General features: G+C 50.1%; 1 long non-coding RNA gene across 2 annotated transcripts in view; it reads left to right on the plus strand.

The window, feature by feature from the left end:
- LOC121019347 (uncharacterized) overlaps positions 1 to 11,913 on the plus strand; it is a 14,884-nt gene extending 2,971 nt beyond the window's left edge. The window contains exons 2-4 of one of the 2 annotated variants that reach the window (XR_005785539.1): positions 10,436 to 10,501; positions 10,978 to 11,080; positions 11,784 to 11,913. This is a non-coding gene — a long non-coding RNA (uncharacterized LOC121019347). The remainder of the gene's footprint in view (positions 1 to 10,435; positions 10,502 to 10,977; positions 11,081 to 11,783) is intronic. The other variant, XR_005785540.1, reaches the window with a different exon arrangement.

Below are 11,913 nucleotides of genomic sequence, written 5' to 3' on the forward strand. Positions count from 1 at the left end.
CCTCCCTCCCACCCCCCATCAACCCTCAGTTTGTTCTCAGTTTTTAACAGTCTCTTATGTTTTGGCTCTCTCCCACTCTAACCTCTTTTTTTTTTTTTTTTTCCTTCCCTTCCCCCATGGGTTTCTGTTAAGTTTCTTAGGATCCACCTAAGAATGAAACCATATGGTATCTGTCTTTCTCTGTATGGCTTATTTCACTTAGCATCACACTCTCCAGTTCCATCCACGTTGCTACAAAAGGCCGTATTTCATTCTTTCTCATTGCCACGTAGTATTCCATTGTGTATATAAACCACAATTTCTTTATCCATTCATCAGTTGATGGACATTTAGGCTCTTTCCATAATTTCAGCCATGATTTCTTGAGCTGCTAGAGATTTTAAATGTTTTACTCGGCCACCCAGTGCTGTCCATACTCCTGACCGTGGTGTGATGGCCCTGTGACTGTCTGTGTAGCACTGAGTATATGAGCTGGAGCTGACCAGTCAGAGTGGCCCCTCCAAGGGCCACTCTAAGTGGCTCAGTGTGAGGACGTGTCACCCAAGCAGAGCCAGAAGCACCCCAGCCTGGGCAACATATAGGGATGTTGAAAAAGCGTTGTTTTTTCTGCTGGGACTGATAAAACCAGGGGAATATGGACTCTCCTCTCCAAGCACTTGACTGCACCTTGTCTGAAGAGCGATGTTAAGTGGAGGAAGGATGGATGGGGCTTTTGAGGCCCTGCTTCCTGAATCTTCCAGTTTTGTGGCTATGCAGGTACCTTACCAGGCTAGGTGGATGACTGTCTTCTCCTTTTTGGGTAAACCTAGTTTGAGCTTAGTTTTTGTCATTTGCCATCGAAACATGCCTGGCCCTTAGTCCTGGCTGATGAGGCTGGGCATGGTTAGCTTTCCGCCCATTATTGCGTTCTTATCCCCTCCCCCTTCCAGTGCCCTGAACGTGCCTCAGGCCTTTCCTTCATCCTGCCGCGTCTAGCTCGGCTTTCAGGGATCACTTTGCTGTTATGTCCCTGAGACGTTTCCTCTGGTGGGGTCCCGCCAGTCTTTGCACAGCCGTCCTCTTGTCTCATGACAATGTAACTTCTCTGTTTCCTTTGCTTTATCCTGCACTAAAGTGCAAAATCCTTGATGATGGGGAGTGCACCTGCTTTGTGGTCACACCGCCAGCACTCAGTGCGATGCTGACATCGGATAGGGGCACAGAGAGTGGATGGGGTGCTGAGCGGGCGGAGGGCGCGTGCAGGGTGGAAGGAGGGCATGCAGGGCGGAGGGAGGGCGTGTGCGAGAAACATGGCAGAGGATGAACTCGGATTCAGCATCTGCTCCGCATCTGGAGTAATGGTACATACTCAGCAATGGTTGGTTTCTCTTCTTTCTCTCATTCGTGTCTGTCTTTATATTCACTTTATCCAACACCATAACATTACATAGCAGGGATTCTCGTCTTTATTTTATAGGCAAGAGCAGGAGACTCAAAGAAACTAAGTGTCTCATCGGGTTGCCTAGCTGGTGCAGGGAAGGTCTAGAATTTGAATTCATGTCTGTGAGGCTCCACAGTCTGTTTTTTTGTTTGTTTGCTTTGCTTTGCCTTAAAAAAAAAAAAAAACACAATTGAATGGGGGGCACCTGTGTGGCTCAGTTGGGTAAGCATCCGACTTCGGCTCAGGTCATGAACTTGCGGTCCATGAGTTCGAGCCATGCTGACAGCTCAGAGCCTGGAGCCTGCTTCACATTCTGTGTCTCCCTCTCTCTCTGCCCCTCCCCTGCTTGCACTCTTTCTTTCTCTCTCTCAAAAATAAATAAACATTAAAAAATAATTAACAAAACAATTCAATGGAACAACGGATGAAGACCTGGCCTCTGTCCTCAAGGAGCTCCACGCTTGCTTGAAGACATAAGCATGATAAGATGACGAGATAGCATAATGTGGGACCATGCAAGGGACCCGAACCCATGAGGGTCGTACAGAGTGCTGTACGGAGATGCCCAGGTCGTACAGATGCCCAGGTGGAGGGCATTCCATCTCGGTCTTAGATGTGTTCTGTTGCCCCAGTGAGAACTATATTTTAGGTGATTATGAAGAATTGCCTAACAGAAAGACACCCCTAAAGCTGGAGTGGATGCATGAGACAGGAAGAGTCCCCTGAAAGACTAGACTGTGCCTCACATTTGCTGGGGGGCCCTAGGAAGAGCTGAAGGGCCTGTCCCCCGTGGAGATTGATGATCAGTTAACTGTGGCTCACGTGAGGCGCACCTTGGACCCCGGACAGTGAGACTCAGGTCGAGGGCAGAGACATGCACGGGCCTTCTTGGTGCTGACTCCATGGAGCCCAGACAGCCAGAGTGTGCATCGTGGAGGAGAAGGTGGGGCCAGCCGGGGAGGGGAGTGTGGTCTTGAGCTGGCTACTGGGGCTGGGCTCGTGGAAGAAGGTGGGGAGCCTTGGGGAGACATGTGGGCACTTTGGGGGCTGTGGCAGCCTTTTGCTGTGCCCTGCAGCTCTGTGCAAAGGAGCGCTCGTTTGCTGCTAGCGGCATGGTGCATCAGCTCCTCTCACCTCTCCTGGAGCTAATCTTCCATGGCTGGCTGTCAATTAGGGGTGCACGCACGTGTGTGTGTGTGTGTGTGTGTGTGTGTGTGTGTGTGTGTGTGTGTGTGTATTGAGCAGCACGGTTGGCAGAGACCAGGAGAAATGGGGTGCCAGCAGAGTCTCCTGTGAAGAGAGGAGAGGGTACTTACTTAGACAAGATGAAGGCCGTCTGCTGGGTGAGGAACCGCTTTTCGGAAATTCTGTAGCATCCGGGAGCCATCTAGCCTGGTGCAACACGTCTTCTGTGTTTTCTCCTGCTTAGTCCCCCGTCACCCTTAGCCAGCATCGTCTTTATTTCACAGGTGAGGAGACTGAAGTTTGGGCTGAGGAAGGGACTCCCGGGGAGTAGTGAGAGAGAAGACAAATGAGATCATAGAAGAACTTTAGGGCCAATTAACGGCTTTGCATTTCCTGCTCGGGGCGTCGGGGAAGAGCTCAGTGGCTCCGCATAGCTCTGGCTGCTGTGTGGTAATGACACGGAGAGAGGCAGAGCAGAGAGAGGGAGAACAAAGAGCTGTTTAGCGTTCCACACGAAGCCACAGCGTGGCTTGGGCCAGCTTGTTTGCAGGGAAGGGGTTTCTGATGCATTCTGCAGACAGCCAGCTTGTGGCAGATCCTTCCCGACTGAAGGCCATTCTGGACTTATTCACTGGCTGATGTGGGTGCTGAGAGTGGGTCAGCCTTTGGTGGCCAGACACTCAGGTGTTGTGGGTCCACCCTGAGTCTCCTGTGCAGATGACACATGGCCTTCAGTCTCCCAGGAGATGCTTCTCTGCAGCGGAGCCTCTCAGCCTACAGAGGACCTAAACTTTCAAGGATGGAAAAATGGGCCACATGCGAGTATCCTGTCTCTTCTCCAGCACCCCGCAGACCCCAAACCCTTTCTAGAGCAGGAAGAACAACCTCAGAAGAGGCCATGAGAGCTTGGGAGACCAGTGGGGGGAAATCAACATTGCCTGAGCTCCTCCTGGTCTCGGCATTCCTGTACAACTTCTGATTTAATCCTCACGGTCCACATGAGACTCTGGCATACTTAGCCTGATTTTGTGGATCAGGAAGCTGATGCTTGACTATTCTAAGGTCATGTGGCAGGGACATGGCAGAGCTAAGATCTGAATCGGAGTCTGGGTTCAAAGCACAAGCTGTTATAACAACGTGCTGTCATATGCCAGAGCTAAGGGTTCTGAAGCGGTAATGTGTGTGGGTGCTACAGTGGGGGGCCTTGAGGATCCTCAGGGACATTACAGCCCCCTACCAGGCCCCCTTTTCCCCTGAATGAGGCCCAGGTTTAGGTGACATTTACTGGTCATAGCCGACACTGCTCAATACTAATGGGCATTAACGTGGACAGGTTGGTCTTGGAGATCTATATAGGGAGGGATGCCTAACGGAGGAAAGAAGGGGTGACCTCACCAGGAGCTTGCACACCTTCAGAACCTCTTGGCAACCACATTTGCTGATGCTTGAGATCCTCCCCAGGACAAGGGCAGCTTGGGTTTTCCCTGGCCTCTGAAAGAGTGAGAGAGGATGCTGAGAGCAGGGTGGTCTCCAGAGGAGGGAGGAGGGTTGGCCTGGGAGCAGGGTTGTGGCACACCTCCAATCAGACATGTGCCCCGTGCGGCTTGCGGCCCCTCTCCCTGGAATTACAGGTAATAAGGTAGAGCTGATGTTAATGGTTTATGACACGAATTCATTTTGAGAACTATATGCTTCACCCATTGCTTTTATTTTTCAATTTGGATCTGTTGGGTATTAATAGCTTTGGGGCTGTGTTTTCCATTTTAATCTTGCTTTTTCTCATTTCCAAGTAGATTCCTTCTTTCAATTTACACAAACATTAAACCTCCATTTCCTGCAGCCCCACACCTCCCTGGCTCTCCTTCTCTCTGCTGACCTTGGAATGAAACTTTCCTTTAATGTGCGGGCTTTCCTCATCCCAAACCTACCTTCCCGTCCCCACTGACCACTGCTGCCTTTTGCATTAGCCACACTTTGCTGCTGGTAGCTTCTCCTTGGGCGTGATGATACTTTGCGTTATAAGAAAGAGAATTCAAACCGACAGAGCCTTGGGGCGCCTCAGTCAGTTAAGCGTCTGACTTCGGCTCAGGTCATGATTTCACGGTTTGTGAGTTCAAGCCCTGTGTCGGGCTCTGTGCTGATAGCTCAGAGCCTGGAGCCTTCAGATTCTGTGTCTGCTTCTCTCCTCTGCCCCTCCCCCACTTGCGCTCTCTCTCAAAAAATAAATAAACATTAAAAAAACAAAACAAACAAAAACAAACCAATAAGAGGCTTAGAATATACAAGTCTTTAATGTCTTACATAATAAAACGTCCAGAAGTGGACAGTCCCAGGCTGGTTGGTTTGGAGGCACTATGATCTCAATAAGGATACAACTTCTTTTTATTCTTTGTTCTGCATGTAGAATATAAATCATTTCCCTTCCAGCCTGTGTCCTCATCCTTGTAAGAAACCTGGAGAGAGGTATCCTGCCTTCCTGCATCCTCAGGAAGGAAGGGGAGTTTTTTTTTTTCCTTGTCTATTTCTTTTTGTTTAAAGTTTATTTTTATTATTAATTTTAAGAGAGAGCATGCTTGAGTAGGGGAGGTTGAGAGAGAGAGAGAGAGAGAGAGAGAGAGAGAGAGAGAGAGAGAACCCTAAGCATGTTCTGCACCATCAGTGTGGAGCCTGCTGAGGGATTCGATCCCATGAACCATGAGATGATAACCTGAGCTGAAATCAAGAGTTTGACGCTCAACCAACGGAGCCACCCAGGCGCCCCTCCCTGTTTGTTTCTTACTGTGGGTGAAATATCTTCCTCAGAAGCTCCCGCATTGGTTACCACTGGACCACATGCCTACACCAATCACTGACATGACCGTGATTGGTCGAGACAGATTATGGTTCATATCCGAGGGCGGGGACTATCTTCCCAGAACACCTGGTGGGCTGATGCCTGGACACCCGCCAAGGGAAGGATGGCTGTTGTAACAGCCAAGGATGCTGCACACGACAGCTAACTTCCTGTCCGCGAATGTTTGCTCACGCTGTGTGCTCCTTTGACACGTCTTCTGCTGCTGCTGCCCCTTGACCTCAAACGCAGGGAACACCTGGCTTCTTCCTCATCACACTGTGAGATGCAGCACAGGAACCACGTTCAGCGCTTGTCACCCACACTCCGTAGTGCCCCAGGCTAGTGTCAAGCATTGTCTTTGCAATGCAATCCTTAAAATAGTCTGCCTGTCCTTCTGAACGGGGAGCCCTTTGTGGGTACATGCTGGGTCTTATTTACCTCTGTCATCTCACAACCTGGCGCACGGTGAGTGCTCAGTGAAATCGCTTAAGGGACAAACGGCCTTGAGGAAGGGGACATTGAGAGATGTCCTCGGTCTGTTCCTGCCTCGGAAGAGGCCCCCCCCTAGAGCACAAGAGCCTTACTTTGGTTCCGCAAGCAAGTCACGCTCTCTCGTGCCCCAGTGTCTTAGACCTGTGCCTGCACGTCCTCATCTGGGCTTCTGCTCACAATGTGCAACCATCTTTGGGGGAACCACTTCCCTTTTAAGAAGAATCATCTCCTCCACGACCAGGTCTTGTCTGGAAATCTCTCCCAAATTTGGACGCTCTTTTATGGTTCTATTGCCCTTTGCATGTGTTTCCATCAACTAAGGAACACTTTAAGAGCCTTTCTGTGCTTTAGGTGATCAAAGAAGTGGTAAACCACTTGTCTGTGGTTTGGGGGAGTAAATGGGTTAATGTTTTCATAACACTTAGAAGAGCACCATGCAAAACCGAGCACTGGACGCATGCCACCGAGTCATGATTGCAGCACGCGTCCCTCAGCCCCTCTGTGTGCACCTGGTTACTGTTCCTTCTTCCCCAGTGTTGTAGGAGAACCTTGCAAATGAAGTCCGTGTCTTGCCCATCACCAGCTCCCCAGCTCCCAGCACGAGATGGGGAGCACAGCTGATGCTCAGATGGTTTGCTGGGGACCGAGCGAGTGGATATGAAAGCTTTCCTCTTGGAGGAAGGCTTAAGCCACTCTCCATCTCTCTGGACAAAGTGACACCGAGGAGGCAGCAGGACTGTAGGGGGAGGGATGCAGACCAGGACGGGAGGCAGGTGACTGAAGACCCTTCCATCCTCCTCCCGCAAGGCACGAAAACCAGAGCCAGTGAATAGACATCTTGGAAAGATCATGTGTCTGCCTGGTTGGGGTGGATTACAGATCAGGGGATCCGGGTTCTAACCCTGATTTTGCCACACACTCTATGCCTTGGGTGGCCTTGGGTGAGCTCCTGAAACCAGACCCTTGCTTCTCAGACCACAAAATGCAGGCACATGAAATGAATGACAAGCTTAAGTTCTTAGCATCTCACACATTTAAAAAATAAATACATGCAAGAATAAAACGGAGACATTCTGCGGTTCTAAGGACTTTAGACGCTTCCTTGAGACCCACGCATGTGGGAATATGGTCCGAAAAGCTTGTAATTAGGGCCAGGTGGGGAGGCCTGACCCTGGGCTGGGATCATGGCTAGACCTGAGAGAAGTGGGGAGCACAGGACTCTGGATCCAGGCAGGCTGGGTGTCTAGCTCTTACTCTGTCACCTGAGAGCCATGAAGCCTTCAGGGAGCGATTGCAACTCTCCAAGCTTCAGTGTTCTCATCTGTGAAATGGGGCTGTAGAACCTACCCAGAAGGTAGTCATGGGAGAGATGTGTGGACCTGGTTCATGGCAGCTCCCTCCCTACTGGGAATCTTAACGGAGACGAGTGTCTGTTGAGTGCAGTTGTCAGGAGGTGAAACGTGAAAAATGCATACTGATCTACTAGGCACAGACAGGTGAGGAAAAAGCCATGTCCGAGGCTAGGGGTGATGATGCTGATTGACAATGGCCGTGTGACTGTGCATCACCTAGTCTCACTTGATTCTCAAAACAACCCTCTAAAGCAAGTGTTGTGATTCGTCCCCTTTTACACATTGGAGACCAAGGCTCAGAGAAGTCAAGTAACTTGCCCAAGGTCCCACAGCTAGCGTGTCGCTGAGCTGAGATTGGAACGCATGTGGATGTGTCCCAGAGCTCGTGTGTTCTCCTGTCTTTGTAAGAGTCTGGGAAAGACCTGGCATACCAGGCCGACATCTTTGAACACTCAGCTGGTATGACGTGGTAGCCTTTGAAGGGTAGCAAGGGTTGTCCAGGACGAGAGCTGAGTTCCAGACCCCTTGGCTGAGTGTAGGCAGGGCAGCCCAGCCCTCCCAGCTCCCTCTGTCCTCTGAGAAGCCTCACAGTGCCCAGGTTGCCTGATGGCTGAGCCACAGCACTCATGATGCTGGCTGGCAAATTGGAGACACCCTTAATTGGATGCTGAAAAACTCTGCCTTTTGTACAATGGCTCTAGCAGAAGAGTTATAGCTGTTTACTGTAACACACAGACAGTCCCATTAACAAGAATGATGGGAGGCTGTTCCGTGGCATTACTCTTAGCAAAAGACTTGACAAATATGCTTTGTAAATGAAGGCGCTCCAACAGAGAAAACATATAACACTCTCTCTCCCCACCTCCAACCCCCCTCCCTTTCCTAGGGACACTTTGCATGTTGAATCCTTTATACATTATTCAAGGCTCCGTATTCTGACGATGTTCATCAATAGCAGTGCCTATGGCAGGGAGAAGCTTGTATCAGCTGACAAATGTAGACAAAGCAGGCTGCTTAACCCAAGAACAGTGGGTCAGAGAACAAACAAGGAAATTGATTGTGCCCGCCATATTTCTGCGGGAACAGTAGAGTAAATGAACACCATACGTCACAGCTTATCACATACGGTAGGAGGCGATCGTGAATAGAGCAGCATGGCCTTCTTAAGGAATGCTGATGGGTCATTCACAGACAGCTTTCATTCTAGGCAGGGGTTTGTCTTGTGTACAGAGGGTCTGAGGCGTCTTTAGGATGACGGCCATTGGAAACATGCCCTCCCACCTGTAGGCATTGGTGATGGTCTCTCGTGAGTGGTGGAGATGCCCAGTTGCCGTGCCCACTGGACCCACTGGACTCTCCTGGGTCCCCCTAGGCATATAGGTCATGAAATTCCTCAGAAGGACGGAGGGTCTGGGCTTTGGTATTTGTTAGCTCTTGGTCTGTCATTTATTATCTTGCGGACAAGTCAGTGAACAGAGGAGACTTCGATATCTTCCCCTTGGAAAGAAGGAAGCAACAGTACCTGCCTCACAGGAGTAGAATCAGGATAAGTTGAGTAACCGGAGCCCTTGGAACAGAGTGTGGGATCCAATTCATGCACAGTAAGTGCTAGCTGGTAGGTGTCTTGTGAGGTAGTGAGCTTACCATCGCTGGAGTTTTTAAGCAGAGGACAGGCCACCTGCTGTTCTGGGGTGATTCTGGGATGGTCCTGGGAGGTAGGAATGGAGTATTGGGAATGCTGGCTTTGGAGTCCTGGTTTTGCCAGGTAGCTGTTCACAGGGCCTTGTCAAGTCTCATGAAGTCTGAGACTTACTTTCCTCTCCTGTCAAATGGAGAAATAGATCATGTCTACAAAGGACAGGATAGAGTGTGCTGCCCATAGATGACCACTGGAGCCCAGAAGTGGGTTTGGGTAAGAGCCCACCATGCTGTCTTCAATTCCAAGAGCCCACCATGCTGTCTTCAATTCCAAGAGCCCACTGGGCTCTAGAGGAGAATTACGTTGATTCTCTCAGGACAGAAGCGGAGACATGGGATGGGCCTCCCCTTCTTCCCAAGCCACAGGAAATGGAGAAGAGAGTGGTAAAAGAACAGAGAAACAGAATGTGTTGAGTACCTGCTGTGCATTAAAGCAGCTTCAATAACCTCACTGAAAGCTCCCAACGACCCCGTCCGCCTCAACCAGTGGTTCTTAGCCCCATGTCGCCCCATTGCCACTTGCCATCCACAGTGGGAGCCCTCCAACAGAGCGAGCTGGGGAGAGACCCGGGAGGGGAGGTTCTGGAGGGCCACTGTCCCCTGTCCCCTGCCCCCACCTCCGCCCCTGCTGGAGAGGTATCCTGAAGTCCATCCGGTGGAATGATCCTTTCTTCCTTTAGAAGCCTGCTTCAGAAAAGCCAATTTCAAGTGAGGCTGGACAAGCTCATCCTGCTCCCAGCCAGACATCGATATGATAGTAAAATCTCCCAAGTTTCTGTGATGAAAACTGGCTCTTGTTTTTTCCAATGAGCTCATACCTAGAAAGAACCACAGCAGCTGAAAAAGGGGGTGCTGGGATTGGAGGCGAGGCCCAGGGCCTGTGCTGGGGTCTCGGGACAGACAGACGGTGGAGGCAGAGGAAGGCTGACAGCCAGGAAAGCCCAGTAGATTATTTCAGCCTTGCTCTCCTGAATCTCCAGAAGGGAAGGGTTATGTCCATGGCCACATGGGCCACCAGCATACCTGCTCTGTTCCATTCCCACATGGCAGGCAGTCGAGAAGAAATCCTTAATGTAAACTCCTTATCTCATGCATTCCTGCCATTGCCCACAGGAGGAAAGTGTGATTAACACCCCTTTCAGCACCAAGGATGCTCTGAACCTCCCAAGTTCACATAGCCAACGAGCGGTAGATCGAGGACAAAGACATGTCCCACTGCCCCAACGCTTCGAACCTTTGCTCTTGTTTTTCCTTTCTTTCTGTCGGGAGCAGAGCCATCCATGAATGGATGCCCCGTGGGAAATTTTAAATTTTTTGGTAGCCACGTTAAAAAATAAAAAGAAATACGAAATTAATTTTCTTTAATCCCCATTGCCCCAAATATTATCATCATAACATCTGATCAATATTGTAAAAAGGATTAATTACATATTTTACCTCTTTCTCTTGTACTAGGTCTTCTGGTGTGGACTCTATGCTGATGGCAAGCTCTCTTCGGACTGGCCATAGTTCAAGCGCTCGGTGGGTACCCGTGCGGACAGTGCAGGTCGGGAGGGTGAGCTCTCGGCTCACACGTCACCCCCACAAGTCACTTCCGTGAACCCTCTAATCAGAATGGCATCCCACCTCCGTCCTGTGACTTCTATCCCAGCATCCTTTTTAGCTTTCTACACAGTGTGTATCGCCCCCTGCTGGTCTTGCTTTTGTTATATGTTTATTTTTGTTTTATTTCATTATTTAAAAAAAATTTTAAATGTTTATTCATTTTTTGAGAGAGAGAGCAAGAGAGCGATCACATGCACAAGTCGGGGAGGGGCAGAGCGAGGGAGACTCAGAATCCGAAGCAGGCTCCAGTCTGAGCTGTCAACACAGAGCCCGACCCGGGGCTTAAACTCATGAACCGCGAGATCATGACCTGAGCCAAAGTCGTACCTCTAACCGACTCAGCCACCCAGGCTCCCCTGTTTATTTTTATTTTTATTGTCTGTCTCCCCCAGCAGAATGTAAGTCCCCAGAGGCATTTACTCCTGTGCCCCCGACATGGAGAACAGTGCATGGGACCCAAGAAGTGCTCAGAAAACATAACTATGTGTTGAACAGGTGAGTGAACAGACATCTCAGTGAAGAGATGTCTGAGTCCAAGGCTAATGATAAGGGCTATTTTGGGGCTCACGGCACCGAGTACTTCTTTTGCCCCCACCGCCCCATCTCCAACCCAGGCAGCATCTCCCCTTTCCAATAATTTGTAAACTGGAGGTGCCCGCTTTCAGCCACCTTCCTCCGTATTCCAGCATATTCCAGAAGAGGATGGCCTGTTGCCTATTCTAAGTTCTTCCCATGCAGGTACTTGCAGAAAAAGAAAGATCCAGGGACTGTGTGTATCGATTCCTCATCTATGCTAATTTGCCCATACTTATGTAATTTGTAAGGAGGCAAAGCCCTGACATACTCTCACAGTCTGGCTGTTTATCAGCTGCTCCCTGCGCTAGCCATTGAATAATTTTGGGCCGCCTGTAAGCAGCAATCTACCAGATTCATTACATCTGGCGCATACAGCTATTCGCCATACAGGTGAACCCGGTACAGCATCCTCGGATGCGGGACCCTGTGCTTTGGGATTCCTGGAGTCCGTCTTTGCCCCTCAGTCCGTGATGACAGGAAGGATAAACTTCCTCAGGGGAATGACGACCTTTGCTACCCCACAGCTTGAGTGAGAGACCTGGCCTGTTGTGATTGCAAAGAGCCTGGTGTGGTGACGTAGATATATAAGGTGAACATCTCTCTGGGCTTCCTTCTCGCCCAGGAACCTGTACCAGATGTGCCTGTCCCCGACATTGGACCCTGAGCTCTTTGCGGGATGGAAACATACTCTGCTCATCTCTGTAACCCCAGCTTCTAGCCTCCAGCCTGACACGTGGTCTGTGTGTTGAAAG

The sequence above is a fragment of the Herpailurus yagouaroundi genome, unplaced genomic scaffold, assembly GCF_014898765.1.
Source record: "Herpailurus yagouaroundi ecotype Mexico unplaced genomic scaffold, PumYag 222, whole genome shotgun sequence".
NCBI classification, from domain to species: Eukaryota; Metazoa; Chordata; class Mammalia; order Carnivora; family Felidae; genus Herpailurus; species Herpailurus yagouaroundi.